General features: G+C 45.1%; 1 pseudogene; it reads right to left on the bottom strand.

Moving 5' to 3' along the window:
* Positions 1 to 2,682: 2,682 nt before the first annotated feature.
* On the bottom strand, positions 2,683 to 2,800 carry LOC126208288 (5S ribosomal RNA; annotated as a pseudogene).
* Positions 2,801 to 5,158: the final 2,358 nt, after the last annotated feature.

Raw genomic sequence — 5,158 nt, 5'->3', positions numbered from 1 at the left:
GGAGCGCCTGCGATGGTGTACTCAACGACGAACCTGGGTGCACGAATGGCAAAACGTCATTTTTTCCGATGAATTCAAGTTCTGTTTACAGCATCATGATGATCGCATCCGTGTTTGGCGACATCGCAGTGAACGCACATTGGAAGCGGTTATTCGTCATCGCCATACTGGCGTATCACCCGGCGTGATGGTATGGGGTGCCATTGGTTACACGTCTCGGTCACCTCTTGTTCGCATTCACGGCACTTTGAACAGTGGACGTTACATTTCATATGTGTTACGACCCGTGGGTCTGCTATTCCTTCGATCCCTGCGAAATCGTACATTTCAGCAGGATAATGTACGACCGCATGTTGCAGGTCCTGTACGGGCCTTTCTGGATACAGAAAATGTTCGACCGCTCCCCTGGGCAGCACATTCTCCAGATCTCTCACCAATTGAGAACGCCTGGTCAATAGCGGCCGAGCAACTGGCTCCTCACAATACACAAGTCACTACTCTTGATGAACTGTGGTATCGTGTTGAAGCTGCATGGGCAGCTGTACCTGTACACGCCATCCAAGTTATGTTTGACTCAATGCCCAGGCGTATCAATGCCGTTATTACGGCCAGAGGTGGTTGTTCTGGGTACTGATTTCTCAGGATCTATGCACTCAAATTGCGTGAAAATGTAATCACTTGTCAGTTGTAGTATAATAATTTGTCCAATGAATACCCGTTTATCATCTGCATTTCTTCTTGGTGTAGCAATTTTAATGGCTAGTAGTATAGTTAAGGCGTTCGGCTGTCTATGCAGCAAAATTACTCATGACGGACGGAGCAAGGAGGACTTAAAAATCAGTCTGTCACTGGCACAAAGAGCATTTTATTGGCCAAGAGGAGTCTACTAGTATCAAACACAGGCCTTGGTCGGAGCAATAAACTTCTGAGAACGAACGTTTGGAGCAGAGAATTCTATGATAGTGAACCATGGACAGTTGGAAAACCGGAGCAGAAGACAATCGAAGCGTTTGAGGTGCGCTGCTACAGGAGCATTTTGAAAACCAGGTGCACTGATAAGACAATAAATAAAGCGGTTCTCCCCAAAATCTGTGAAGAATATATCGTAAACGCTGCCGAGAGAAGGAACTGGGTGGCAGGACATCAGGGAATCTTCGCGATACCACAGAGAACTGAGAGGCTAAAAACTGTAGAGAAAGACAAATAGTGGAATACATCCAGGAAGCATTGAGGACGTAGGGTACAAGTGGTAATGCGTGACGAAGAGGATGAAGAAGCTGGCACAGGATGAATCATCTAAAACTTTCAACCCAAATATTGCGAGAACGGAAGTGCTATTGATGTGTAGTTTTCACAGAATGAATTAGTAGTCACGGGTTCATATCGGAAACCAACAAACCGTTTGTAATAATACTTCGAAAGTGTACTTTTGCGCAAACATACTTTTTTTTTAAAATGGAACAATGGTTACTGACATCAACATACTAAAAGTAGGGTAAATTAGAATGTCAGTGGTGTTCGTTGTAAGATTTTAGTGCGCGTCGTTTACGACATATCGTACTTGTAAGAGTTCCCACACCGACAATTGTATGATATCTGTGGTAACACACACTAGTTACGTGGATTCTGACCAGTAACGAGACAATTTACCATCATAGGTTGTGTTCAAAATGATCACTGGCGACGGTAATACCCACTTCCAGTTTGGTATGGAATACCTACGTGCTGCGTACGTGCTAGCATTTCAGCGGAGTTTTCCGAGCAGGCTGCTGTAATACGTCGTTGCATATCATCGGGTGCAGTTTGTGTGTCCTTGTAGACAGCGTCCTTCAGCTTTATCCACATGAAAGAGTCTACACGCTTCAGATACGGGGAACAGCGCGGCCAAGGTAGAGGTTCAAATGGCTCTGAGCACTATGGGACTCAACTGCTGTGGTCATTAGTCCCCTAGAACTTAGAACTACTTAAACCTAACTAACCTAAGGACATCACACACATCCATGCCCGAGGCAGGATTCGAACCTGCGACCGTAGCAGTCGCACGGTTCCGGACTGCGCGCCTAGAACCGCGAGACCACCGCGGCCGGCCAAGGTAGAGGTCCTCTGCGTCCAGACCAACGTTTTGGAAACAATTCGTGAAGATATGCTGTAGTGCGTTGTGCTCTTTGAGCTGGAGAGCCTTAATTTTGGTATCACTGGACCCTCCTAGACTGCAGAGTGCGGGCTTTCACAAATAAGATGTGAAACTACGCACCCTCAGAGTTGAAATATTAAAAGTTTTGGCTGGTTTCGTTGTCTAGGGGCTGGGATACGTAGTTGCCGCATTACAGGCCAAATACTGCTGAGTCCACAGTGTACGATAAGAATACACACATGAATCGAATGGTCGAAGGTTTCAATCACTTGGCAATTGCGAATTGTGAAAATAACATATGAATTTATAAATGAAAAATTGTAATTTAAAATGTACAGGTACTATCTTGCACTCCGTCTTCAGGCCACGAATGGCCTATCGGTACCATCCGACCGCCGTGTCATCCTCGGTGGAGGATGCGGATAGGAGGGACGTGGGGTCAGCACACCGCTCTCCCAGTCGTAAGATGGTATTCTTGACCGAAACCGCTACTATTCGGTCGAGCAGCTCCTCAATTGGCATCACGAGGCCGAGTGCACCCCGAAAAATGGCAACAGCGCATGACAGCCTGGATGGTCACCCATCCAAGTGCAGACCACGCCCGACAGCGATTAACTTCGGTGATCTCACGGGAACCGGTATAACCACTGCGGCAAGGCCGTTGCCGCAGGTACTATTTTAACAACTTTAAATGATGAATACGATAGTAGAAGTAGTTTTGAGAATGTGGTATATTTCTGCAAAACACTCATTGGTGTCGTTGGTCCAGCAATTAAATAAAATATAAGTTGAACAGGGAAACAATAGATTCCTACTGCACGTAATTAGTTATGAACTACAACATAGCTCGCGAGATAGTCTCTTCTAAAAGTACACTACGTCTTCACTGTAGAAGCCACAGAAATCTCACAAGTGCACAAGTCAGCACTACGAAATATTTCTATCTGCCGCGACCACGAGCAAGCTACACCACCCTCTCCAAGTCCCTCTCGCGACTCTACGTCGCGCCTTCTCGTCCAGCACTTTCCGTGTCCTCTGCGACTGTCCAGAACTGCCGCCCAGCCAGAACTACCCCGTGTCCTCTCCGGAAACTCGCTTCCATTCAGTCTCCCCATTCACGAGCGCTGTGATTGGCTAGAGCGCTCGCGCCATGTCTTCAAACCAACGCACCCACACCCATATTCAAGTACATACGAAATACAGGATTTACATTCAAATACTTGAAATTAAATAACTAATCCTACGGCTGGACCATAAACACGCTCTAACGCACATTATTAAATACATAAACAATCAAATAAACATATATGAAAAGAAGCAAAACGTTGGCCAGGAGCCTAATGCCTCTGTGCTTTCTAAAACACAAATAATTGACCAGTTTCTTCATGAATAGCATATATCAGATATTAACAAAGACATGGATGAATGAATGTATTTGCAAGCATGCTGCTACAGTTTTTTTCGTGTAACTGTGGAGTACTTATGGCCTGACGCGATCGATAGTAATCGGCCACTTTGACCTCCAATAACTCGTGTACTATTAAGTCATATGCCTGTAGTTAATACCAATTTAGGTTTACACTAATGGCTTTCTAAAGACACGACGATCGACTAACTCGGATGAAGCGTTTAGATTTTGGAAATTCGTTACTGGGTGTTACTTGTATAATTTACCGTCAGATACTAAACTTAAACTAATAAAGATATTGAAAATCTGATTACGCCATCCGAATCGTCGTGCAAATAATAGTAATTTACATGTTTCTTTTTGAGGTATCTGGCTACTATTGATTTCTATACGAACTGTGAAATGTCTGCCATTAAGGTTTCACACAGTCCACCATCTCTGGCACTCCCGGCGTGTCTCTTTCATCAACATACCGTCACCATGGAATTCCCAGCCACGCGGCTAGACCCCTCTTGCTTCGGCCAGCGTCTGGCATCACGTGGTCAGCCTGCCGAGCGGCCCGTGCGGCCACTGCTTCCTCCGAACTTTGAATATTTTCAGGGCGCGACGATTCGCCCGCTACCTCACAAGAGGAAAGTCTTCTAACGTCTGTGGAAGATGGTCTGTTAGGAGGCTGCGATACTTGGGCGCATTCAGTGTTCCGTCTAAGAAAAACGAGCCCATGAGGCAATGATTCGCAATCCCACACCATACGTTTACACTCCATAGACACTAACGTTTCACCAGACGAAGCCAAAGGGGATTGTCAATAGACAAGTAGTGCATGTTTCGGCGGTTTACTTGGCCATGACTGATAAATGTAGCTTACATCTGGAGTGTCCTGACTTAATTCCCATGTACAGAAGTTAACGATTTTCATAATCGTTTCCATGCATCTCTTGATATAGAGAGATGGAGAATGCGTGGGGCACTTACCTGACTCATGCCACTTCCTCTTGGCATTTGCCTGGCCAGATGCGGATTGACTGCCACAGCAGTAAGAGCAGTTATCTCGTCCTCATCGGTCGTTACTTTTTTCCTTCTGTTACGTCGGCTAGGTGTTACACTACCACTTTCGCATAACTAGTTGGAGAGGTTGATAAATAATTTCCAAGATGGTTGACTTCTATTGGGATACCTTCCGCATATGTCGTACAAGGACGAATTGCAGTCTTCCCACACTCTCCATACACTATGAACATGTCTGCATTTCTGCAATTGTAAACCCCTTCGTCCACTCGCGACATGCTGCTTGGACTATCACACATGAACTGACTAGTACGTCACAGTGCACTCAAGAAACACACAAGCACACTGTAGGCAAACAGCTGTCGAAAGTTTTCAAAATACGATACCTCGAAAAACAGCTCCCACTATAATCTTGCAACAAACACGTTTTAATATTCCTACTTTTAGTTACTTGATGTCAATAGACATTGTTTCATTTAAGAAAGTGTATTTTTGCACAGAAAATACACTTTCGAAGTATTATTGAAACCTGTTTATTGGCTAACAGTACCAGCCCCTGACTACCAATACACTCTGTGCGAAAACTGCACATCGATAGCACTTTCCAT

Source organism: Schistocerca nitens, chromosome 1 (assembly GCF_023898315.1).
Source record: "Schistocerca nitens isolate TAMUIC-IGC-003100 chromosome 1, iqSchNite1.1, whole genome shotgun sequence".
Classification (NCBI taxonomy): Eukaryota; Metazoa; Arthropoda; class Insecta; order Orthoptera; family Acrididae; genus Schistocerca; species Schistocerca nitens.
Note: the sequence above shows the minus strand (reverse complement) of the source record. Positions and strands in the feature narration are given on the sequence as shown.